Below are 27,866 nucleotides of genomic sequence, written 5' to 3'. Positions count from 1 at the left end.
AGTTTGAAGTCAGGTCTCAGAGACCAGAGGACACACAGGGGAAAAGCCCTGTTTGTGGGGGGTGTGGGTGAAACATCAATGTGAGGTCCAATCTCATCAGATTCCAGAGGACACACACAAGGGACAAGCCCCATGTTTGTGGGGAATGTTGGCAAAGTTTCGGTCAGAAGTCCCATCTCATCAAACAACAGAAGACACATACAAGGGAGAAGCCCTATGTTTGTAGATAGTGTGGGCAAAGTCTCAGTCAGAAGTCAGGTGTTCTCACACACAAGAGTACACAGACAGGAGAAACCCTATGTTTGCAGGGAGTGTGGGGGGAAGCTTCATTTAGAAGTCAGTTCTCATTAGAGACCAGTGGCACTCAGGGGAGAAGCCCTGTTTGTGGTGGGTGTGGGTGAAGCTTCAGTGTGAGGTCCAATCTCATCAGACTCCAGAAGACACACACAGGGGAGCACTCCCATGTTTGTGGTGAGTGTGGGCAAAGTTTCAGTCCAAAGTCCCATCTCATCAGACAAGAGAAGACACACACAGGGGAGAATCCCTGTTTGTGGAGAGTATGGGTGACATTTCAGTCAGAAGTCAGGTGTCCTCACACACCAGAGGACACACAACGGGGAGAAACCCTATGTTTGCAGGGATTGTGGGTGAAGCTTCAGGTAGAATAAGTTCTCATTAGAGACCAGGGAACACACAGGGGAGAAGCCCTGTTTGTGGGGGGTGTGGTTGAAGCTTCAGTGTGACGTCCAATCTCATCAGACTCCATAACACACACCCAAGGGCGAAGCCCCATATTTGTGGGGAATGTGGGCAAGGTTTCAGTCAGAAGTCCCACCTCATCAGACAACAGAAGCTACACACAGGGGAGAAGCTTCATGTTTGCCTGGAGGTTGAGTGAGTCATGACCAGTAATTCACATCTTAACCACAGCATGGGCTAAGACAGACAAGTCTCCTCTAAGGGGTCAGAGGAGGTCTATGACCCATTATACTCCCTCAAAAATATGAGGAGAGACTTCCCAGGTTGTCCAGTGGCTAAGCCTCCAATGCAGAGACCTACCTTCAATACCAATTGGGGAACTAGCTCCCACATGCTGCAACTAAGATACAGCACAACCAAATAAATAAATATATAAATGAATATTTTAAAGAAAGCGTGTGATAAGCACAGAATTAATTGATTAAATAGGCCTTCCACTTTCATGACAGGAGAGGAAGTAAATAAACAGCACAAGGTTTTTTAAGTGTTCTGGAGATGTTCATGCCAAATGCCTTCATGGTTTTTTGTACTCCTTTTCTAATAAATTTTGCCTCTACACAAATCTGAGTCCAGACTACATACTCATTCCCCCCTTGTTACTGACAGCAGTGGGGTCCAGTGGTAGCTGAACCCCTGGGAAGGATAATTCTAAAGCCAAATCAGTTAGGTCGCTGGACAGTCAGTTACTCCGTCCAGGGAGAAGCATGTGGGGTTTGAGACAGACTCATCAGGGAAGAGAATTCCCTGGCCTCCTGGGAAGTGTGGCTTCTCCTCCTAATAGACATTGACCTTCCTTTGACCTCTCCTTGTTGCCCTCTTGTGTCCTCTGACTTCTGTAGCATCAAAGATGAAGGCCACGTGCTCGTGTGTGTGTGTGTGTTTGCACGTGTGTGTGTGTGCACGCGTGTGTGTATGCGCTTGCATGCTCATGTGTGTATCCCTGGCTCAGTCTGGGGCATCTGGTCTCCATCACTCTGTCTTTGCCGCTCCCTCAGGGTCATCACAGCATCTGTACTCCAGATTCAGCTACAGGAGTCCAGTTCTCAGCCCTGCCTTCCGCAGCTGTGTAACCAGGGCAAGATGCTCAACCTTTCTGCGTCTCTATTCTCATATGTGATACAGGGTGGGAGTGTCAGCATTTTGTTCTTTTGCATAAGCATAGGCAGAATCTAGCAGAGGCTGGCCGAAAATGCAAGCCCCACCTTTGCTCTTTGTGGGGTTTATATATATATATATTTTAATTTATTTTTTAATTGAAGGATAATTGCTTTACAGAACTTTGTTTTCTGCATGTCCTTCAGATACCACACCTTTCGTGTCTTCAGAGCTAGCCAAGCAAGGGGCTGTTTAGGCACTCAGCTGCCCTGATGAGGGGGTGTGAGGTCAGGGGTACTAACAGAGGGTGACCTCCCTTTCCACAACTGCTATTCCCGCTGAGCTGGGTAGCCCTAGAGCCGTTCAACTGTCAGTTGAGCTGACAGTTGTCCACCCTCCTGAGAACAGAGCTTGGAGCCGCGTGTGCAGGAAATCCCTGTCCGGCCCCAATCCCAACCCCCCACATGGAGGGTCCTTGAAGCCCACACGGCAGCTTTTCTAATGCATGGGCCTTGTACCTGTGCCCATGTGCTCTGGTCAATGCTGTCACAGCCTTGAAATTCTTACCTATGGGGTGGTTCATCCTTACACTTGCCTTTCATGATTGAAGTCTGATGGACCATAGGGTGTGCTGTGAGCAGAGCAGATGCACACAGCATAGGCCCCAGGAGTGACCAGGATGCACATGGGGACAAGGGGGCCACAAAGCCCTGCCCCCCAGGTGAGTGAAGGTGGTGACCGCACCAGGAAGCCATGCTAGCTTAGACCCAGAACTGAGCTCTGACACAGAGTGGAGGCAATGGCATTCTTAACAGTCGATCACGCTGTGAATGACCTCTTCCCTTCCTGATCCTTCCAGGATGTGTTCAGGAAGCTGAAGTCACCCAGTCACCAGAAGGGGAGAGTGAGCCACGTGGTGGAGGTGGGGGTGGAGGTGCAAACTCCAGGACTGGGTGCGACGGCCCTCAGTTTTCTCCCTGTTTCAGGCTTGTGAAGCGTCTCTATGTGAACCGTGTTAGTAATAATCACCCACTATTTTCTCATTTCTTTCATGCTTTCTTAAGGAAAACGTTTGTCTGTGGCTTGGTTTCCTTATAGGAAGAGAAGCCAGGTAAACTCCGCATCTTCTGTGGCTTTACTAAGGGGTCATGATAAGGAGAGCTATGGTGGTGCAGGCAGAAGGGCTTCAGCTGAAATTCGGTGGAGACCCAGAAACTTGCAGTGGCTTCTCACCTGCACCTCCCACCAGAGCTGAGCCTGCAATCCCCTGGAAACCTGAGCATTTTTCAAAGCTTCTTCCTACCCCTCCATTCCCCACCCCTCCCCTTGAAAAGCTGACTCTTGGGCCAGCCCACAATACCCCTTAAATCCCCCATCACCCACAGACCCATGCCCAGAAGTGGGATGACCTGGATGATAGCAGGGATGGTGTGTGACCCCAGAACTTGAGGTTTCAGCTGACCTTGAGCAATGGGGCTGGTGTTTTACACAACCTCCCAACCCTGGGAGCTGCCAGCAGCCACAAGCCAAGATCTGAAGTGGCCTTGGGCGGGGAGGGGGCGGTGGGTGGAGTGGGAATGTAAGCTGTCTGAGGTCCCATCTTGTCCCCCCGACTGCTGCCAGACCTCACCTGACACTGTGACTGCCCTGCACAGGGACACAGGACAGCAGCAGTCATGGGGGCAGGAGAGCCAGCTGCCTCCCTCACACCTTCCACTCTGACCACTGCAGTCCCACAGCTGTATCAGCCCCACCTGTACATCGCTGTTTGGCTACCAGGCTCAGGGGCCCTGGGTGAGTAGGTGAGGGCAGAGCACCAGAGACCCAGCCTGTCTTCAGCCACCAGACTCACCTTGTCACCAAATTCATGAGCCCAACCAGCATCTGAAGCCTTTTGGAGAATGACACCACAGATGCTGACCTCAGAGCTCAGACTCCTGAAAATTTACTAAACAGGTTTTCAGTCTTTTTTTTTTTTTTTTTTTTTTTTTTTTAAGTAGGAGGTTGGCAGGAAGCAGGCAGGGGAATGACTTCCTTGGTGGTACAGTGGTTAAGAATCTGCCTGCCAATGAAGGAGACATGGGTTCAATCCCTGATCTGGGAAGATCCCACATGCCATAGAAGAATTAGACCCTTGCACAATTACTGGAGCCCAAGTACCTAGAGCCCATGCTTCCCAACAAGAGAAGCCACCACACCAAGAAGTTCAAGCATAGAAAATAGAAAGTAGCCCACAAACCCTAAAACCAGAGAAAAGCAAGCACAACAACACACACCCAGAACAATAAAAAATAAATCAGTTGCTCAGTCGTGTCCGACTCTTTGCAACCACATGAACGGCAGCATGGCAGGCCTCCCTTCCCATCACCAACTGCTGGAATCTACCCAAACCCATGTCCATTGAGTCAGTGATGCCATCCAACCATCACATCCTCTGTCATCCCCTTCTCCTCCTGCCCTCAAGCTTTCCCAACATCTGGGTCTTTTCAAATGAGTAAGCACTTTGCATCAGATGGCCAAAGTATTGGAGTTTCAGCTTCAACATCAGTCCTTTCAATGAACACCCAGGACTAATCTCCTTTAGGATGGACTGACTGGACTTCCACGAAGTCCAAGGGACTCTTAAGAGTCTTCTCCAGCACCACAGTTCAAAAGCGTCAGTTCTTTGGTGCTCAGCTTTCCTTATAGTCCAACTCACATCCATACATGAACACTGGAAAAACCATAGCCTTGACAAGATGGACATTTGCTGACATAGTTAATGTCTCTGCTTTTTAATATGCTGTCTAGGCTGGTCATAACTTTCTTTCCAAAGAGTAAGCATATTTTAATTTCATTGCTGTAATCACCATCTGCAGTGACTTGGGGGGGCCCCCCAAAATAAAGTCAGCCACTGTTTCCACTGTTTCCAATTCTATTTACCATGAAGTGATAGGATATCCCTTTTGAAACACCCTCCCATCTCTTTCCCCATCCCAACCCTCTAGGTTGTTACAGCATACCTGTTTCAGTTTCATGAGGCATACAGCAAATTCCTGTTGGCTATCTATTTGACATATGGTAATATAAGTTTTCAGTGGTCATGTATGGGTGTGAGAGTTGGACTGTGAAGAAAGCTTAGTGCCGAAAAATTCATGCTTTTGAACTGTGATGCTGAAGAAGACTCTTGAGAGTCCCTTGGACTGCAAGCAGATCCAACTCCATCCTAAAGGAGGTCAGTCCTGGGTGTTTATTGGAAGGACTGATGTTGCAGCTGAAATTACAATACTTTGGCCACCTCATGCGAAGTGTTACCTCATTGGAAAAGACCCTGATGCTGGGAGGGATTGGGGTCAGAAGGAAAAAGGGACGTCAGAAGATGAGACGGCTTGATGATATCACCAACTCGATGGACATGAGTTTGAGAAAACTCTGGGAATTGATGATGGACAGGTAGGCCTGGCGTGCTGAGATTCTTGGGGTCACAAAAAGTCGGACAAGACTGAGCGACTGAACTGAACTGAATAATGAGCTATGCCAAAGTCTTTAACTGTGTGGATCACAATAAACTGTGGAAAATTCTGAAACATGGGAATACCAGACCAGCTGACCTGCCTCTTGAGAAATCTGTATGCAGGTCAGGAAGCAACAGTTGGAACTGGACATGGAACCACAGACTAGTTCCAGTTAGGGAAAGGAGTACGTCAAGGCTGTATATTGTCACCCTGTTTATTTAACTTAATGCAGAATACATTATGTGAAACACTGGGCTGGAGGAAGCACCAGCTAGAATCAAGATTGAGGGAAGAAATATCAATAACCTCAGATATGCAGGTGACACCACCCTTATAGCAGAAAGTGAAGAAGAACAAAAGTTTCTCTTGATGAAAATGGGAGAGAAGAGTGAAAAGTTGGCTTAAAACTCAAAAATTAAGATCCTGGCATCTGGTCCCATCACTTCATGGGAAACAGTGGAAACAGTGGCTGACTTTATTTTTCTGGGCTACAAAATCACTGCAGTGGTGATTGCAGCCTTGAAATTAAAAGACAGTTACTCCTTAGAAGGAAAGTTATGACCAACCTAGACAACATATTAAAAAGCAGAGACATTTAGATCTTTAATCCATTTTGAGTTTATTTTTGTGTATGGTGTTAGAAAGTGTTCGTTTCATTCTTTTACAAGTGGTTGACCAGTTTTCCCAGCACCACTTGTTAAAGAGGTTGTCTTTTTTCCATTGTATATCCTTGCCTCCTTTGTCAAAGATAAGGTGTCCATAGGTCCGTGGATTTATCTCTGGGCTTTCTATTCTGTTCCATTGATCTGTATTTCTGTCTTTGTGCCAGTACCATACTGTCTTGATGACTGTGGCTTTGTAGTAGAGTCTGAAGTCAGGCAGGTTGATTCCTCCAGCTCCATTCTTCTTTCTCAAGATTGCTTTGGCTATTCGAGGTTTTTTGTATTTCCATACAAATTGTGAAATTCTTTGGTCTAGTTCTGTGAAAAATACCGTTGGTAGCTTGATAGGGATTGCATTGAATCTATAGACTGCTTTGGGTAGAATAGCCATTTTGACAATATTAATTCTTCCAATCCATGAACACGGTGTGTTTCTCCATCTGTTTGTGTCCTCTTTGATTTCTTTCATCAGTGTTTTATAGTTTTCTATGTATAGGTCCTTTGTTTCTTTAGGTAGATATACTCCTAAGTATTTTATTCTTTTTGTTGCAATGGTGAATGGTATTGTTTCCTTAATTTCTAAATGTAAGACCAGAAACTATAAAACTCCTAGAGGAGAACATAGGCAAAACACTCTCCGACATAAATCAAAGCAAGATCCTCTATGACCCACCTCCCAGAATATTGGAAATAAAAGCAAAACTAAACAAATGGGATCTAATGAAACTTAAAAGCTTTTGCACAACAAAGGAAACTATAAGTAAGGTGAAAAGACAGCCCTCAGATTGGGAGAAAATAATAGCAAATGAAGAAACAGACAAAGGATTAATCTCAAAAATATACAAGCAACTCCTGCAGCTCAATTCCAGAAAAATAAATGACCCAATCAAAAAATGGGCCAAAGAACTAAACAGACATTTCTCCAAAGAAGACATACAGATGGCTAACAAACACATGAAAAGATGCTCAACATCACTCATTATTAGAGAAATGCAAATCAAATCCACAATGAGGCACCATTACACGCCAGTCAGGATGGCTGCTATCCAAAAGTCTACAAGCAATAAATGCTGGAGAGGGTGTGGAGAAAAGGGACCCTCATACACTGTTGGTGGGAATGCAAACTAGTACAGCCGCTATGGAAAACAGTGTGGAGATTTCTTAAAAAACCGGAAATAGAACTGCCATATGACCCAGCAATCCCACTTCTGGGCATACACACTGACGAAACCAGATCTGAAAGAGACACGTGCACCCCAATGTTCATCGCAGCACTGTTTATAATAGCCAGGACATGGAGTCAACCTAGATGCCCATCAGCAGATGAATGGATAAGGAAGCTGTGGTACATATACACCATGGAATATTACTCAGCCATTAAAAAGAATTCGTTTGAACCAGTCCTAATGAGATGGATGCAGCTGGAGCCCATTATACAGAGTGAAGTAAGCCAGAGAGATAAAGAACATTACAGCATACTGACACATGTATATGGAATTTAGAAAGGTGATAACGATAACCCTATGTGCAGAACAGAAAAAGAGACACAGAAATACAGAACAGACTTTTGAACTTTGTGGGAGAATGTGAGGGTGTGATATTTCAAAAGAACCGCATGTATACTATCTATGGTGAAACAGATCACCAGCCCAGGTGGGATGCACGAGACAAGTGCTCCAGCCTGGTGCACTGGGAAGACCCAGAGGAATCGGGTGGAGAGGGAGGTGGGAGGGGGGATCGGGATTGGGAATACATGTAAATCCATGGCTGATTCATATCAATGTATGACAAAACCCACTGGAAAAAAAATAAAATAAAATAAAAAGCAGAGACATTACTTTGTCAACAAAGGTCCATCTAGTCAAGGCTATGGTTTTTCCAGTGGTCATGTATGGATGTGAGAGTTGGACTAGAAAGAAAGCTGAGTGTGAAGAATTGATTGTTTTAAACTGTGGTGTTGGAGGAGACTCCTGAGAGTCCCTTGGACTGCAAGGAGATCCAAGCAGTCCATCCTAAAGGAGATAAGTCCTGGGTGTTCATAGTAGGGACTGATGTTGAAGCAGAAACTCCAATACTTTGGCCACCTGATGCAAAGAGCTGACTCATTTGAAAAGACCCTGATGCTGGGAAAGATTGAGGGCAGGAGGAGAATGGGCCCACAGAGGATGAGATCGTTGGATGGCATCACCGACTCAATGGACATTGGTTTGGGTGGACTCTGGGAGTTACTGATGGACAGGGAAGCCTGGCAAGCTGCAGTTCATGGGTTATCAAAGAGTCAGACACGACTGAGGACTGAAGTGAACTGATATGTATATCTGAGGTTGTTAAAATACATCTTTCAACAATGTGTTTCCACCTTGTCATTGTAATCAGGCTTGTCATCCACTATGGTATTTTGCTTACTATACTCTGAATACATTTCCCATAACAGAAAGACAATATGTAGCTTTTCCACAGTCATATCCAAAGTTTGTACTAGTCAATTAATTGTTCCATGTCTGCTAATTCTTGTTCCTTGACCACATACCCACTTCTCAGTAGCCAGGTAAGAAGTTGTGATATTTCTGTCTCTTTGGAAGTTGTCCTCAGTTTGTTGTGATCCACACAGTCAATGGCTTCAGTGGAGGCAAAGAGGCACAAGGAAATGTGCTTTCTTTCTCCTGGAATTCCCTTGTTGTCTCCAGGATCCAATGAATGTTGACAATTGATCTGTGGTTCCTCTATCTTTTCCAAGTCTAACTTGCATCTGGACATTCTTGGTTCATGTAATGCTGAAGAATTTTGAGTATTACCTTGCTAGTTTGTGAAAGGAGCAAAATTGCACGGTGGCCTGAACATTCTTTGCCATTGCCATTCTTTGATGTTGGGATAAAAACTGACCTTTTCTAATCTCTTGGCCACTGATGCGTTTTTCAAAGATGATAACATATGAAGTGCCCCAGTTTTACAGCATCATTAACAATTTAACAGATTCATGGTTTTGAATTCTCTCAGCTATTGCTTAAAGTTTTGAATTCTCCTTAATACCTAAATAAGATCCTTGTTGGTTACAGATGTGACTCATTCATCACTGTGAATATGGGCTATCATTCTCTTCTGACCTGAAGAGTTTCTATTGAAAGAACAGTGGAGGCTATCCTTATTGGGATTCACCTATTTGTTATTTATCTCTTTCCCCTGCTGCTCTTAATGTCTGCCTTTTGTGTTTACTATTTCTTATGTGTTGTGGTATATTTCACTTTGGGCTCATGATGTCTGAGATGCTCTGGGGTTCTGGGCCATGGGGAAATATTTCGTTCCCCACTTAATTAAGGTTTTCAACTTTTATCTCCTCAAGAATTTTCTCCTTGTTTTATTTCTTTTGTTTTTGTGTGTTTGCTTGGTGTTCCTCATCTGGACACCTATTATTCCTATGGTGAGGCATTTAACATTGTCCCAAAATTCTCAGGGTTTTTCCTCACTGCTTTCCTTTTTTCCCCATTCTGTTACGTTTATTTCCACCATTCTACATTCCATCTAATTTGTCCTTTCTGCTATCTCAGTCATTCTCCTGTTGGTTCCCTCCAGAGTATTTTTGATCACAGTTATAGAAATATTAGTGATTGACTCATCTTTATTTCTCCTAGACCCTTGTTAAAAATTTTTGCCTCTTCTCGATCCATGTCTCCAATGTATTTGTCGGTGACACCTCCTTATTTTTAAGATTATGGGTCACCTTTACTGCCTGTATTCTGAATTCTTTTTCATGAAGTCTCCCTCTCTCTTCTTCATTTGTTTGATTTGCTGGTTTTCTATCATGTACCTTTACCTACTACATAGTTCTCTCCCTTTTCATTTTCTTTAGACTGCTGTGGTTACAGTCCCCTTTCTGCAGGCTGGAGGGTTATGGCTCCACTTTGCTGTGGAACCTGCCCTTTGTGAATGGGGTTGGGACAATGACTTGTCAATATTTAAAGCTTTGGGGAACTTGTATCTCTGCTGTGGGGGGTGAATCTGTATCTCTTCTTTCTGGAGTGCAATAACATATCTAGTAGTGCATTTCTGGGTGTCCGTGGGATTGATATGGCTTCAGACAGCTCATTTTATGGCATTCATTATTGTTTTCCTGTTTTGCTGGAGAACAGGTGTGGGTTGTCTTGCACAGAACTTGCTGGCTTGTGTGTGGAGCTTGGTTTCTATGTAGTAAGGACACTTTGGAGTGTGTACTTCTCTTTTAATGTTCCCTGGTGTCAGGAGTTGACAATTATTCAAAATTCTGGGATTGACTTCCTGGCCTCTGACTTTCAGTTCCTCTATTACAGTATCATCAAGAATTCTGCATGCATACAGAACAGAAAATAAAACCCAAGGTTAATGGTGAAGCAGCTTTCCATAGCGAGAAAGAACCAAAAGGGTTCACAGAAATATATAGCACAGAGACAAGGGAGGAGAAAGATAGAAGTGACTGGGAAGAGAAAAGGGAGAATCAAAGTAGGATACAACAATCAACTCAGGGATAAAAACCATCAGTGAAAACAGATCCTAAAGGTTAGATTCCTAAGATTATATCATTGATAACAAATTTTAAAAACAAAGATTAAGAACCTAGACTAGTGGATAGACTCCCATAAATACTTTTAAAAATGGAAACCACAGTTATTCTCTACCTTACTATATATGAAAAATATATATGAAATAGTTTAATAAATAAGTTTGCTTAATTTTTTTTTTTTAAGATAAGTAATAGGTCAGTTCACTTCACTCAGACGTGTCTGACTCTTTGTGACCCTATGGACTGCAGCAAGCCAAGCTTTCATCACCAACTCCCAGAGTCTACTCAAACTCATGTCCATTGAGTCAGTGATGCCATCCAACCATCTTATCCTCTGTCATCCCCTTCTCCTCTTGCCTTCAATCTTCCTCAGCATCAGGGTCTTTTCAAATGAGTCAGCTCTTTGCATCACGAGGCCAAAATATGTAAATGAATGTTAAGGGAAAATAATGAACATACATTTTTAAAAGCTATAATAAGCATAATTATAAGCAGAGGTCTAGGTATTTCTTTTGAGTTGTTTGTTTTCTGGTGTCAGTGTCAGGTGTCTTGTTCCGGCTTATGCTTGTCATGAATGGCTGTGACTGTCCCTCAATTGAACAATCTCTGTATTAGCTGCTGAGTTTTAATCTGGTGCTCCTGTCACTTCTGGGGCATTTTGCCCTTCTTTGCTTAATTTTACTTCCTCTGTTTGCAAGTCCCTTATGTGTTGAGTTTCCACCCTGATGAGGGGGCGATGGTCTATTATTTGAGCTCATTTGCTCAGTGGTGTGGTGGTAAGAATGGGAACACTGAAAACAAATACCACTGAGATATCTGTGGCTGTTTGTAGTGGATGGACCACAGTGGGCTTGCCATTTCCAAAGGTGACATGTGGTTTCTTGGTCCACTCTGCTCAGGTACCTCGTGGTTCCATGAGGCCACTATCCCAAATGAGCCTTGCATTTCATACACTTTCTAGGTCTAAGCAACTCAGATTCTCAGGTGATCTGCAAGGGAACTGACCTTGATTGTCCGTGTGCTTTGTCCCCTACCAAGGTTCACGAGTCTTAGGTGACTGGTTGGTGAGCAAGGCACTGTCCCTGATGGGCCGTGCATCTTACACACCTGTCTGTTCCCAGACACTCTCTTTGCTGGCTGTGCCAAAAGGGCACAGTTGCAGGTGTGCCATGTGTCTCCAGAGGGGAGCTGGTCTCAGGCTGTGAGCCTGCTGGCTTATATGAACTGTCCATGAGCCCAGGAAAACATGGTGAACAACTCTCAGCCTGTTCAGAGCTTGGTGGGAGATGTTGTCTCTGTGACCGAGATACCAGCAGCCCATTGGCTTCTGCCTCTTGCTGTCACACACATTACACTCTGCCTCCCTGGTGAAAGGGTCATAAAAGGTGGCTGACTTGGTCTCCTTTTGTTATTTTCCAGTGAGCAAAATTTTGTTCTGTGAGTATGACAGGGTTCACTATGTGGCCTTACAGCCTTCTCAGAAGAAAATGCTGTTTTACCATTTTTGTCTAGTTTTCCCATGGTTTAGGTTGCTATGTCACTTTTGCTCTGTCAAAGTGTCCTCAGGACATTAAAGCCTGGTCCTTACCATGGGGCAGATGATACATGGGGCCTTCCTCTCAGGACCCATTAAATGATTGTGTACAGGAGCTTCTGAGTCACTTCTCTGCTGGTAATTGCATTTAGGGGTATAGTCTGTGTTTCTTTCTTTCTTTCTTTTTTTGTTCCCCCCAGTATGCTGCCCTCTGTGATTCCAAGCTCCCCATTGACATGGATGTGAGAAGGTTTCCTATTGTGTGCAAGCTTGTCCTCCTTTATGACTCTCTCTACAAGATGGGACCCCATCTCTAAATAATTTATCTCTGTTTATGTCTCTTATATTTGGTCCTACCACCTCTTGAAGAGACTGGCTTGCCTTTCTGGGTATCTAGGGCCAGGAAACAGAGTACACAGGTTGTTTTATGGAAGTTGTTCCATGTGCCAGTGATGCTTAGATGAACTTGTGTGGGAGAAATTAGTTTCTGACTCCTATTTGTCTGACATTTTGGGGCCCAACAGCCACCCTTGGAAGGCCCATTCCAGACCCTTGGAACTAAAATGCTCTTTTCCTTCAGTCACTAAGCCATGTCTGACTTTTCATGACCTCTTGGACTGCAGCACACTAAGACTCATATCTCACCTTCTCCCAGAGTCTTTCTGACATCAAATTCACTGAATCAGTGATGCTATTCAAACTTCTCATCCTCTCTCATCCACTGCTCCTTCTGCTGTCAACATTTCCTAAGGATCAGTCTTTTCTAATGAGTCAGCTCTTCACTTCAGGTGGTCAAAACATTAACTTCACCTTCAGTATCACCTTCCATTGAATCATCAGGTTTGATTTACTTTAGGATTGACTCACTTGATTTCTCTGCAGTCCAAGAGAATTTCACAAGTCCTCCTCAGGAGAGCATTTCAAAAGTATCAATTTTTTGTTGCTCTGACATCAGTACACATCTACTGGAAAGACCGTAGATGGGACAATATGGGCCTCTATTGGCCTAGTCGTGTCTTTGTCTTTTAACAGCTTCTTGATTTGTCATAGCTTTTCTACTGAGAAGAAATTGCCTTCTAAATTTGTGGCTGCCTTCACGATATGAAGTAAATTTAGAACCACAAAAGAGGAAATCTGTCACTGCTTCTGTGTTTTCCCTACAGTTCTGTCATGAAGTGTGTGGCCAGATGCCATGATCTTAGTTTCTGTCATATTAAGAATTCAAAAGGACTGTTTAATAAATATTTCCTTATCAACATTGATAATTTTTCTTTTCGTTTACACTTGTTTTTCCTCAGTTTTTAGGATAAGAAATTGTTGTCTGAGACATTTCTATGAAAATACTTACTCTAGACAATACTGCTATTTTAAGTTTTCTGCTGTGCTATTGTTCTATGACAACTGGTTAAAATATTGATAAAATACCAGACCTATGCAACATTTCCTCATTAATATAATATCTTGAAACTGCTTATGATATCCAGTTAGTTTTTCCCTAGTGTGGCTTCTAGGTAAATACAAAGGAGGGCAAGCCCCAAAGAATATAATATAAGAGGGTCAGGGGAATACATTAAAGCGAATACATTTAAAAAAGCGGGAGCGGTGGTGGTGATCGGGGGGGGGGTAGCTCTTATCCTAAATGCAGCTAGGTGACCACTGGGGATATGGTTCAGGCTAGCTACTGTGTTACTGAGACCTTGAATGCTTTAAATTGTATCCAATGTAAGGAAAGAACAGCTTTCTTAGAACAATATCCTTAAGCAACTGACAGTTGCAACTTTATGGGCTCAAGGTCTCATAAGGATGAATACCATCTCTTATTATAGAAAGAATAGAAGAAGATGAGTCAGATTAAGACTAGTCTTTCAACAAAAGGCACTAAATTATTCAACCAGAAGCTGAGAAATGCTGGGCTGGAGGAAGCACAAGCTGGAATCAAGACTGTTGGGAGAAATATCAATAATCTCTAATATGCAGATGACACCACCCTTATGGCAGAAAGTGAAGAAGAACTAAAGAGCCTCTTGATGAAAGTGAAAGAGGAGAGTGAAAAAGTTGGCTTAAAGTTCAACATTCAGAAAACTAAGATCATGGCATCCGGTCTCACTGCTTAATGGCAAATAGATGGGGAAACAGGGAATAAGTGGCTGACTTTATTTCTATGGGCTCCAAAATCACTGCAGATGGTGATTGCAGCCATGGAATGAAAAGACGCTTACTCCTTGGAAGGAAAGTTATGACCAACCTAGACAACATATTAAAAAGCAGAGACATTACTTTGTCACAAAGGTCCATCTATTCAAGGCTATGGTTTTTCCAGTGGTCATGTACGGTTGTGAGAGTTGGGCTATAAAGAAAGCTGAGTGCCATAGAATTGATGCTTTGAACTGTGGTATTGGAGAAGACTCTTGAGAGTCCCTTGGACTGCAAGGAAATTCAACCAGTTTCTCCTAAAGGAGATCAGTCCTGGGTGTTCATTGGAAGGACTGATTTTGAAGCTGAAACTCCAGTACTTTGGCCATGTCATGCGAAGAGCTGACTTATTTGAAAAGACCCTAATGCTGGGAGGGGTATGGGGCAGGAGGAGAAAGGGATGACAGAGGATGAGATGGTTGGATGGCATCACTGACTCAATGGACATGCGTTTGGGTGGACTGCGGGAGTTGTTGATGGACAGGGAGGCCTGGCATGCTGCAGTTCATGGGGTCACAAAGAGTCAGACACGACTGAATGACTGAACTGAACTGAACTGAAGCTTGCTAGTTAATAATGGGTTGTGCAAAGAGTACATTGGGCTCCTTAGGGCCTGTGTAAAGTGTGTAACCAATTAAAAAAAAAAATGCCTTAAAGTATATTTAGACAAAAAAAAAAAAACACAAAAAACAAAACAAAACAAAACACACACACACACACACACACACACAAAGCTCTAGAAAAATACACTGGCTTATAATTCCTGTTATGTATAACAGCAATGAAAAAAATTAAAACCCACATATAAAATGATTTGAAAGCTTACTTGGTTTTTTAGTATATGTAAAGAAGAAATGTTTCCAAATGTATATTCTTGGTTGCATCTAATATAAGAGAACTCTTTTGTATCACTATCCTCTTTTCTTTTAAAAATTCTCCTCTAATTTTCAAATGGTTGTCCAGTTTTCGTGACAAACAAGGAGAGATATAGCACAAAACATAGCAAAAATATTGATGTAATACTTAAATTGCAGAATTATTTAAGCTCTGTGTTCCATTTCAACAGGAAATAATGAAAGTTGTTGTTCACGCAATCTCCCCAAGAGCTGGGGAAATATGAAACAGAAATTGAACCTGCAACTGAGATTTTCTACCACACTTATGATCCAACTTTATTCCCTTTCTTGTTCTAAGCAGTCCCTGATTAAGATTGAAAAGCATGAAAAAGAAAAAGAAAAAGAATCAGGGGATTGTAGACCTCTGTGAGTTTCAAGAGTAACTTTAATCAGAGAAGTGAAAAAAAGGCAGAAACAAAATAAAATAGTCAAATAATACAAAATAATGATTTGCACACTAAGCAAAGTCAAAGATCTTTAGTTCTTCTGCAAGAGCTATAGATAATATTCTGAGCCATTTCATGTGAGCATTCTTATAGATATGGAATCCCAAGCCAGCCTGCAGATGTTAAATATACATACCCCAGCGAAGTTGGAGCCAGATGTTGACTCCCAATTGCCTAAGTAACAAGCCATTAGAAGAATGTCCTAAAACTGATAACACCAGCCCCCACCACCACCCCCACAGCCCAACTAAACTCTGCCTTTGAATGTCTTTCCCTGAAAACCTGTGGAGAGTGTAGGCCTCAAGCATTAGCTGCTTGAACTCCTCGCTTCAGTTCAGGTCAGTTGCTCAGTCATGTCCAACTCTCTGGGACCCCATGGAATACAGCATGCCTGACCTCCCAGGCCATCACCAAATCCCAGGGTTTACTCAAACTCATCTAAATTGAGTCAGTGATACAATCAAACCATCTCATCCTCTGTTACTCCCTCTCCCCCTTTCTATCTTTCTCAGCATCAGAGTCTTTTCAAATGAGTCAGCTCTTCACATCAGGTGACTGAAGTATTGGAGCTTCAGCCTCAACATCAATCCTTCCAATGAACATTCAGGACTGATTTCCTTTAGTATGGACTGGTTGAATCTTTTTGCAATCCAAGGGACTCTCAAGGGTCTTCTCCAACACCACAGTCCCAAACCATCAATTTTTCAGCGCTCAGCTTTCTTCACAGTCCAACTCTCACATTCATACATAACCACTGGAAAAACCATAGCCTTGACTAGGTGGATCTTTGTTGGCAAAACAATGTCTCTGCTTTTTAATATGCTATCTAGTTTGGTCATAACTTTCCTTCCAGGGAGTAAGTGTCACCATCTGCAGTGATTTTGGTGCCCATAAAAATAAAGTCAGCCCCTGTTTCCACTGTTTTCCCAACTATTTGCCATCAAGTGATGAGCCTGGATGACATGATCTTATTTTTCTGAATGTTGATCTATAAGCTAACTTTTTCACTTTCCTCTCTTATTTTCCACAAGAAGCTCTTTAGTTCATTTTCTGCCAAAAGGGTGTGTCAGCTGCATATCTGAGGTTATTGATAATTCTCCCAGCATTCTTGATTTCAGATTGTGCTCCATCCAGCCCAGCATTTCTCATGATGTACTCTGCATATAAGTTAAGTAAGCAGGGTGACAATATACAGCCTTGACTGTACTCCTTCCTACTTGGAATGAGTCTGTTGTTCCCTAGCCAGTTCTAACTGTTGCTTCCTGATCTGGATAGAGATTTAGCGGCAAGTGGTGGCTGCATTGCGCTGGAGCCGTGAGCAGTGGCCGCATGGAACTGGAGTGGTGAGCAACCGAGAGGAGATACCTACGGCCAACGTCAGTAGTTGCAGCCATGAGGAGATACCTATATCAAAGGTAAGGAGCAGCAGCTGCACTTTGCTGGAGTAGCTGTGAAGATACTCTACATCCAAGTTAAGAGAAAGTGCATTAAGACAGTAGGTGCTGAGAGAGGGCATCAGAGGACAAGTAGACTGAAACCACAATCGCTCTGACCTAACCAATCTAATCACATGGACCACAGCCTTTTACCACTCAATGAAACCAAGCCATGCAGTGAATGGTCACCCAAGACAGACAAATCTTGGTGGAGAGTTCTGACAAAATGTGGTCCACTGGGGAAGTGAATGGCAAACCACTTCAGTATTCTTCCCTGGAAAACCCCACGAACAGTATGAAAAGGCAAAAAGATAGGACACTTAAAGATGAACTCTTCAGATCGGTAGGTCCCCATTGTGCTACTGGAGATCAGTGGAGAAATAACTGCAGAAAGAATGAAGAAAAGGACCCAAAGAAAAAACAACACCCAGTTGTGGATGTGACTGGTGATAGAAGCAGGGTCTGATGCTGTAAAGAGCAATATTGCATAGGAATCTGGAAAGTTAGGTCCATGAACCAAGGCAAATTGGAAGTGGTCAAAAGGAGATGTCCCTCTATATTTTAGGAATCAGTGAATTAAAATGTACTGGAATGGGTGAATTTAACTCAGATGACCATTATATCTACTACTGTGGGCAAGAATCCCTTAGAAGAAACGGAGTTGCCATCATAGTCAACAAAAGAGTCCGAAATGCAGTAGTGATAGAGTCAATTCCAAGGCAGATTGATAAGAAGTCCAGGGGTCCCCAAGGAGAGAGGGGTCTGGAATTCTCAAGGAGGAAGAAAGGACAAACATTTTTCCCTCTATATTCTTTAGGATTATATAGCAATAATGTGTCATGCTTGAGAACAGCCTCTGGAAAAAATCTTCTGGCTAATTCTGTTATCTTAAAATGTAAATTATGGGAATAGATCCAGTGAGATCTTTACAACCTCCATACAATTTATTGATTCTTTTGATTTTGTAATAACTAATTAGAGAGTATATAACTCCATTGCTAACACTAGGAAGGGCATACTCTTCCTGCCCCCTTCTAATGCCTATGTCAGAAGCTTTCTCTATCTCCTTTATACTTTAATAAAATTTTATTACACAAAAGCTCTGAGCAATCAAGCCTCACCTCTGGCCTTGGGTTGAATTCTTCCCCCCTGGAGGCCAAGAATCCCGGCATCTTTTCGTGATTCAGCAACAACTTTTCACTAGTTGGATATGATCCAAAAATCACAGAATGCTCTCTGTTCCTTTTGAAGGCAAACCATTCGATATAACAATAATCCAAGTCTATGCCATGACAAATAATGCAGAAAAAGCTTAAATTGAAAAGTTTTACAAGATCTTTTTTTAGAACTAACACACATAAAAGATATCCTTTTCTTTATAGGGGATTGGAATGCAAAAGTAGGAAGTCAAGAAACACCTTGGGTAATAGGAAAATTTGGCCTTGGAGTACATAATGAAGCAGGGCAAACGCTAATAGAGTTTTGCCAACAGACACACTGATCATGGCAAACACTCTCTTTCAACAACAGAAGAGAGGAGTCTACACATGGCCATCATCAGATGGCCAACACCAAAATTAGATTGATTATATTCTTATCAGTCAAAGATGGAAAAGCTCTATACCATCAACAAAAACAAGAATGGCACCTGACTATGGCTCAGATCATGAACACTTTATTGGCAAATTCAGACTGAAATTGAAGGAAGTGGGGAAAACCATTAGACCATTAAGGTATGACCTAAATCAAATCCCTTATGATTATACAGTGGAAGTGAGAAACAGATTTAAGGGACTAGATCTTAGAGTCCCTGATGAACTATGGATGAAGTTTCACGGCATTGTAGAGAGACAGGGATCAAGAACATCCCCACAAGAAAAAATGCAAAAAAGTAAAATGGCTGTCTGAGCAGGCCTTACAAATAGCTGGGGGGGAGGGGGGAAAGGAGTGAAAAAAAGGAGAAAAGGAAAAATATACCCATTTGAATACAGAGTTCCAAAGAATAGCAAGGAGAGATAAGAAAGCCTTCCTCGGTGATCAGTGGAAAAAAGAAAATAGAGGAAAACAACAGAATGGGAAAGACTAGAGATCTCATCAAGAAAATTAGATATATCAAGGGAATATTTAAAACAAAGATGGGCTCAATAAACAACAGAAATTGGATGGACCTAACAGCAAAAACAAGACCGGGAGCTGACTGTGGCTCAGATCATGAACTGTTTATTACGAAATTCAGACTTAAATTGAGGAAAGTAGGGAAAAACACTAGACCATTCAGGTATGACCTAAATTAAATCCTTTACAGTGGAAGTGAGAAATAGATTTAAGGGACTAGATCTGATAGAGAGCCTGATGAACTATGGACAGAGGTTCATGACATTGTACAGGAGAAAGGGATCAAGACCATCCTCATGGAAAAGAAGCACAAAAAGGCAAAATGGTTGTCTGAGAAGGCCTTACAAATAGCTGTGAAAAGAAGAGAACTGAAAAGCAAAGGAGAAAAGGAAAGATATTCCCATTTGAATGCAAAGTTCCAAAGAATAACCAGGAGAGATAAGAAAGCCTTCCTCAGTGATCAATACAAAGAAATCGAGGAAAACAAGAGAATGGGAAAGACTAGAGATCTCTTCAAGAAAATTAGAGATACCAAGGGAAAATTTCAGGCAAAGATGGGTTTGATAAAGGAATGAAATGGTATGGACCTAACAGAAGCAGAAGATATTAAGAAGAGGTGGCAAGAATACACAGAAGAACTGTGCAAAACAGATCTTCACGACCCAGATAATAACAATGTTAGGATCACTCACCTAGAATCAGATATCTTGGAATGTGAAGTTAACTGGGCCTTAGAAAGCATCACAAAGCTAGTGGATGTGATGGAATTCCAGTTGAGCTATTTCAAATCCTGAAAGACGATGCTGTGAAAGTGCTGCAGTCAATATACCAGCAAATATGGAAAACTCAGTAGTGGCCACAGGACTGGAAAAGGTCCATTTTTGTTTCAATCCCTAAGAAAGGCAATCCCAAAGAATGTTCAAACTACTGCACAATTGCACTCATCTAACAGGCTAGTAAAGTAATGCTCAAAATTCTCCAAGCCAGGCTTCAGCAATACATGAACCGAGAACTTCCATATGTTCAAGCTGGTTTTAAAAAAGGTAGAGGAACCAGAGATCAAGTTGCCAATATCCGCTGGATCATTGAAAACGCAAGAGAGTTCCAGAAAAACATCTATTTCTGCTTTATTGCCTATGCCAAAGCCTTTGACTGTGTGGATCACAATAAACTGTGGAAAATTCTGAAAGCGATGGGAATACCAGACCACCTGACCTGCCTCTTGAGAAACCTGTATGCAGGTCAGGAAGCAACAGTTAGAACTGGACAAGGAACAACAGACTGGTTCCAAATAGGAAAAGGAGTACGTCAAGGCTGTATATTGTTACCCTGCTTATTTAACTTATATGCAGAGTACATCATGAGAAACGCTGGGCTGGAAGAAGCACAAACTGGAATCAAGATTGCCAGGAGAAATATCAATAATCTCAGATATGCAGATAACACCACCCTTATGGCAGAGAGTGAAGAGGAACTAAAAAGCCTCTTGATGAAGGTGCAAGAGGAGAGTGAAAAAGTTGGCTTAAAGCTTAACATTCTGAAAACTAAGGTCATGGCATCTGGTCCCATCACCTCATGGGAAATAGTTGGGGAGACAGTGGAAACAGTGTCAGACTTCATTTTTTGGGAGGGGGGGGGGTTTCCAAAATCACTTCAGATGGTGACTGCAGCCATAAAATTAAAAAGTACTTACTCCTTGGAAGCAAAGTTATGACCAACCTTGATAGCATATTAAAAAGCAAATACATTACTTTGCCAACAAAGGTCTGTCTAGTCAAGGCTCTGGTTTTCCAGTGGCCATGTATGGAGGTGTGAGTTGGACTGTGAAGAAAGCTGAGCACCAAGAAATTGATGCTTTTGAACTGTGGTGTTGGAAAAGACGTTTTTTTTTTTTTTTTTTTTTGAAAAGACTCTTGAAAGTCCCTTGAACTGCAAGGAAATCCAATCAGCCCGTCCTAAAAGAGGTCATCCCTGGGTGTTCATTGGAAGAACTGATGCTGAAGCTGAAACTCCAGTACCTTGGCCACCTCATACGAAGAGTTGACTCATTGGAAAAGACCCTGATGATGGGAGGGATTGGGGCCACTTGGAGAAGGGGGCGACAGAGGATGAGATGGCTGGATGGCATCACAGACTCGATGGGCATGAGTTTGAGTAAACTCTGGGAGTTTGTGATGGATAGGGAGGCCTGGTGTGCTGCGATTCATGAGTCGCAAAGAATCAGACACGACTAAGTGACTGAACTGAGAAGTTTGTAAAGCATTTTCAAATTGAGATTTACTAATAGGTACTATAATTTTAGGAGGATCAGAGCCAATTAGAACTCTAGTTTTATTTTGTTGTTGTTGTTGATAATTATTAGAGCAATCAAATCAAGAAAGGATGTAAGTGAACTTGTCCCTCTAAAAATGTTACATATCTCTTTTATTGGGTGTTTTTCTTGGGCAAGAAGTCTTGTAGGGGAATGGAGAGAGGGAAGTATATATACTTCTAGAGGTAACTAAAGTGTAATACAAGTAAGAAACTGTTTTTGCAGTTTATTTTGTACTAAGCATAGTTTTCTCGTGTCTCTTGGGAGAGTGAACAAGGGCTATGTAAATCAGGATCTCCTTTTAAAGTGTTAAATAAATTGGTCAGTTGATAATTTGTTATGTCCAAAGAAGCTCTAATCTAGTTTATATCGCCTAAAATTTTTTGAAAATCATTTAAATTTGCTAATTTAGTAACACAAATCTGTGTAAGTTAGGGAGTGAAATGTTGTCTATTAACAATAAATCTCAAGTAATGGTAAGGTGTAGGGGTTTGAATTTTTTAGGGGCAATGATTAATCTAGAAACTTTTGAGTATTGTTGAGCTACAACAAACATCTGTTGAGTTTTTAAAATAGAAAAAGCTAACAATAATATATCATCTATATAGTGATAAACAAGAAAGCTAGAAACTTGTTTTTTCACAGGTTTAAGAGCTTTGGCCATACAACATTGACACATGGTGGGAGAATTCATTATTTTTTGAGGCAATATAGTCTACTGATATCATTTGTGAAACCTGATATAATTAGGATAAGGGAGAGAGAAAGCAAATCTCTCTCAGTCTAGAGGGTGTAAAGGTATAGTAAAAAGGCAATCTTGTAAGTCTATAATAACAATATGTCAGTTTTTGAGGAATAGTGGTAGGTGATGGAATTTCTGGTTGTAATGAACCCATAGGTTTTATGGATGTATTAACTGAAGTTCTGTTAAAATATGCCATTTGTTAGATTTTTTTTTTTAATCACAAAAATGGGAGAATTTTAAGGAGAACAAGATTTTTAACTATGTTTTAATTTTAATTGTATATCTCTAAGTTTTTTAGTAGCCTCTAATTTTTCTTTTGTAAGGGTCTCTGTCTAAATAGGCTCATCATTTTTAAAGTTATTTTAATAATTATGTTGCTTATTAAATGAGCAGTGGCCCCTAGGAAAAATGTGGAATATATATTTGAGTTTGTCATTGTGTAAGTAAATTTCTTTCTATTAAATTAAGGGGTGTATCTATCACATAAGTTTGTAATGTTGTAGGTTGGCCTTTTGGTCTCTCACGTGGATATATTTGGACACTTTAATAAACCTCTTGTAATTTTGTTTTAGATATTTTCACAATTTGGCAAGAATTTTTTTTTTTTTTTTTTTTTTTTTGTAAAGGCCAAGATTTGAGCCATAGATATTTGGAAATAATGGTAATATCGGATCTAGTATCAAGAAGACCAGAAAATCTTTTGTCATTAATTTTGATATTTATACTTGGTTGTGCATTATTTAGATAGTATTGATGTCCATAATGACTGTTTTTTATCTGTTCATGTATCATTAGAGGAGTTAATAGAAATGTAAGGTAAAAGAAGTAATTAGGCAATTTGTCCCGCTTTTTGAAATGTCATAGTATCTGAGATGACATCATAATTTAATTTTTTTCCCTTATAATCTGAATCAATTATTTTAGGATTAATAGTAATTTTCTTAGAAGTCAGACTAGATCCACCAAATATAAGGCCAAAGCTTTGTGGGGGTAAGGGTCCATAAAGTCCGGTAGGTGTTTTAGAAGGGACTGTTTGAGGAGAAATAAGCAAATCATTTAGGGCTGGCATATCGATGGCAGCACTGCCAAATGTTGAAGGTTTGAAGGAAAAGATGGAGATCCTCTCTGGTTTTTGTTGATGGGGACCCAGGGAGTGCCCCCTCTTTGAGTTTTTCGAAATAGGGTTTCTTTCAACATCATATTTAGATTGACATTTTTTTAGCCCAATGTATCTCTTTACAACATTGAGGGCAGACACCTGGAGGTTTTTCAGTAGTTTCAACGTGTGTGTGTGTGTGTGTGTGTGTGTGTGTGTGTGTGTGTGTGTGTTTTAAGGCAATTTTTTTTAATGACTCTTATCCCCACAAACAAAACATCTTTCACTTTCCTTTTTAAAGGCAGTAGCCATTGTTTTAGCTAACATTTGTAAGTTTTGAGTTTCTGATCCTAAGTTGTGACAAGCTTTCAAATAATAAATAACATTTATGGTCTCATGAATCACAGTGATGGCTCTCTGACATTTTTGATTTGCATTTCATATGCAAGCAGTTTTTCTAAATTGCATTCTGGCCTCTTCTCTGACAACACTATGGGAGATAGCAGCTCTCAGTCTAGCTAAAAAAAAATCAGCATAGGCTTTATTAGCTCTTTGTAATATCTTTGTGTAGCTACCTTTAGGTTTTTCTTGAGGAGCAATTTGATCCAAAGCTTCAAGGGCAACTTTTTTCAGTTGTTCTTGTAACAAAGGCGGGCATTATATCTGAGCTTTCACCGAATCAAATTGTCCCATACTGGTTAACATTTGAAAAGTAATTTGGTTTTGGGGAGCTCCAGCTCGAGCGTTGGAATTGGCAGGATCTCAGGCCATATCATGAAACCACATTATCTATTGAAGATATTTTTTCTTTTAAGAAGAGATTTTATCAAAATTTGCCAATCATAAGGAATAAAATTTTCAACAGAAGATGTCATAGCATTTAGAAGTTTTTTAGTAAAAGGCTAATGAGGGCTGTACATAGTTACAGCCTTTTCCATTTGTTGCATGTGAGAAAAATCAATGTCTTCGTATTGAGGTATTAGTTGCCCTTGAGCATTAACATTTTTTTAACACAGGAAACGTTAAAAGATCGTCAGCCTCAGAGATTCGAGATTGTAAAGCCAGTAAATCAGAAAGCCTTCATCATGAAGGAAAATGAGTGGATCGTCTGTTTTCATAAATCTGAGTGTGTGTTAGGGGCTAATCATTGTCATAAAAAAAAATATTGTTGGCTTTAGCGTTAAAGGGAGCATCAGAAGAATTATCTTCAGATTTATCTTGTTCTCAAATCTAGGAGACCTTTGGTTCAGTGTCCCTTACAAGAGGAGGAGGAACACTTGGGACAGCTGCAGCAGGGATGTTTGGAAAATTTTGAAACATTTTATTTTGTTTTTAACTGGCCTTTTGTAAAGCCTTATCATCTAATTTATATTCAGATGATGAGTGTTCTGCTTGTTGACAAATATCAGGGGGGCTAGAATTGCCTTGAAATGGAAAGATCATGGCTTTAATGAGGGCCCACCAGGTCCAGAAATCTATTGGAATATTTTCTCTGTCTTGTGGCTTATTTAACTTTTTTTTTTTAACCTGGTTTCAAATTTCTAAATAAAAAATGTCTTCATCAGGGAACCAGGGATTGTATTCAACCACTGTTTGGAGATAAGCCTTTATCCTCTGATGCTAAACCAACAGTCCTTGAACCTTAAATAAATAATGAAGTAAAGTAGAAAAGTGGTGGGGCTTCCCCGCTGTTTGTCCCATAACCCCGAATTTAACTGACTTCCATAGGTCCTAACAGTCACTCCATACACTTGCCAAGGGCGTTAACCAGGTTCCTGTTCTGATGCCAATTGTCACAGTCTTTGTAGATTGGGACCTGTGGATTGGAGTCGACGAGAAGGATGCAGGGGACCCAAGTCTTCAGTGGAACAATGGTACTTTATGCAGAAATGTGTGCTTATATATCTTCAATAAAATGACTATTCAGCTATTAAAAAGAATGAAATTCCACCAGTTGCAACAAAATGGATAGTCCTTTAAGTGAAAAGATCACTGAAGAGAGTCGTGGAATGGAGTCACTAAAGGGAATCCAAGCAGGTGCTCTTTCCCATGACCTCAGTCCTGAGAACAGTGTGCAGCTCTGCTCATTCCTGTTTTCCAGGAACTGATAAGGAACGATAAGGAACTGATAAGTCCTTGAGAAATGGCACACAAAGGAAGAAAACCCATTGGATTCCTTAAAGTTGAACGTCCCCCAACAGCAATTGCTCATTCCTGTTTTCCAGGAACTGATAAGGAACTGATAAGTCCTTGAGAAATGGCACACAAAGGAAGAAAACACATTGGATTCCTTAAAGTTGAACATCCCCCGACAGCAATTGAGTCTATGATGCTTTGAAACCATCTTATTCTCTGTTGTTCCCTTCTCCCCATGCACTCAATCTTTCCCAGCATCAGAGTCTTCCCAGAGATTTGGCTTTTGGCCTCAGGTGGCCAAAGTGTGGGGTCTTCAGGTTCAGCATCAGTCTTTGTGTGGTTATTCAGGGTTGATATCGTTCAGGAAAGCATCAATGCTTTAGCCCTCAATTCTTTTTTTTTTTTCCCTTTATTTTTTTTTTCCCAGTGGGTTTTGTCATACATTGATATGAATCAGCCATAGGTTTACACGTATTCCGCATCCCAATCCCCCCTCCCACCTCCCTCTCCACCCGATTGCTCTGGGTCTTCCCAGTGCACCAGGCCCGAGCACTTGTCTCATGCATTCCACCTGGGCTGGTGATCTGTTTCACCATAGATAATATACATGCTCTTCTTTTGAAACATCCCACCCTCACCTTCTCCCACAGAGTTCAAAAGTCTGTTCTGTACTTCTGTGTCTCTTTTTCTGTTTTGCATATAGGGTTGTCGTTACCATCTTTCTAAATTCCATATATATGTGTTAGTATGCTGTAATGTTCTTTATCTTTCTGGCTTACTTCACTCTGTATAATGTAGCCCTCAATTCTTATGGTCCTGCTCTCACTTCATGACATGACTCAAAAACCATAGCTTGGTCAATTCGGACCTTTGTCAGTCATGCTTCTGCTTTTTAATAAGGTGTCTGGATTGGTGAGAGCTTTTTGTCCAAGGAGCAAGAGTCTTTTAATTTCATGGCTGCAGTCACTGCTTACGTGATATTAGAGGTGAAGAATATAAAATCTGCCTTTGAATCCATTTTACCTCCATCAGTATGCTTTGAAATGATGGGACCAAAAGGCATGATGTCAGTTTTTTGAATATTGAGATTTAATCCAGCACTTCCAATCCCCTCTATCACCTTCATCAAGAGGCTCTTTAGTTCCTGTCGTCTTTCTGCCATTTTTGTGGTGTCATCGTTTTTCATATTTCTCATGGAAATTACTTTTCTAGCTTTAGATTCACCCAGCATTTTTCTTTCCATGATGTACTTTGCACAAAAGTTAAATAAACTGGGGACAAATGTGAAGGTGCTGTACTCAATATGCCAGCAAGTTTGGAAAACTCAGCAGTGGTCACAGCACTGGGAAAGGTCTGATCTCATTCCAATCCCAAAGAAAAGCAGTGCCAAAGAATGCTTGAACTACTGCACAATTGCACTCGTCTCACACACTAGTAAAGTAATGCTCAAAATTCTCCAAGCCAGGTTTCAGCAATACACAAACTGTGAACTTTCAGATGGTCAAGCTGGTTTTAGAAAAGGCAGAGGAACCAGAAATCAACATGCGCTGGATCATCAAAAAAGCAAGAGAGTTCCAGAAAAACATCTGTTTCTGCTTTATTGACAATGCCAAAGTCTTTGTGTGGACAATGAACTGTAGGAAATTCTGAAAGGGATGGGAAAACCATCTGACCTGCCTCTTAAGAAACCTGTGTACAGGTCAGGAAACAACAGTGAGAACTGACATGGAACAACAGACTGGTTCCACATAGGAAAAGGAGTACATCAAGGCTATATATTGTCACCCTGCTTATTTAGCTTACATGAAGAGTACATCATGAGAAAGGCTGGACTGGAAGAAGCACAAGCTGGAATTAAGATTGCTGGGAGAAATATCAATAATCTCAGATATGCAGAAGACAACACCCTTACGGCAGAAAGTGAAGAGGAACTAAAAAGTGTCTTGATGAAAGTGCAAGAGGAGAGTGAAAAAGTTGGCTTAAATCTCAACATTCAGAAAACTAAGATCATGGCATTTGACCCCATCTCTTCATGGGAAATAGATGGGGAAACAGGGGAGACAGTGTTAGACTTTATTTTGGGGGTCTTCAAAATCACTGTAGGTGGAGATTGCAGTTATGAAATTAAAAGACGCTTAAATGTTGGAAGGAAAATTATGACCAACCTAGATAGCATATTAAAAAGCAGAGACATTACTTTGCCAACAAAGGTCTGTCTAGTCAAGGCTGTGGTTTTTCCAGTGGTCATGTATGGATGTGAGAGTTGGACGGTGAGGAAAGCTGAGCACCGAAGAATTGGTGCTTTTGAACTCTGGTCTTGGAGAAGACTCTTGAGAGTCCCTTAGACTGAAAGAAGATCCAACCAGTCCAACCTAAAGGAGATCATCCCTGGGTGTTCATTGGAAGGACTGATG

The sequence above is a fragment of the Dama dama genome, chromosome Y (assembly GCF_033118175.1).
Source record: "Dama dama isolate Ldn47 chromosome Y, ASM3311817v1, whole genome shotgun sequence".
NCBI lineage: Eukaryota > Metazoa > Chordata > Mammalia > Artiodactyla > Cervidae > Dama > Dama dama.
The sequence above is the reverse complement of the archived record's forward strand: the minus strand, read 5'-3'. Positions refer to the sequence as shown.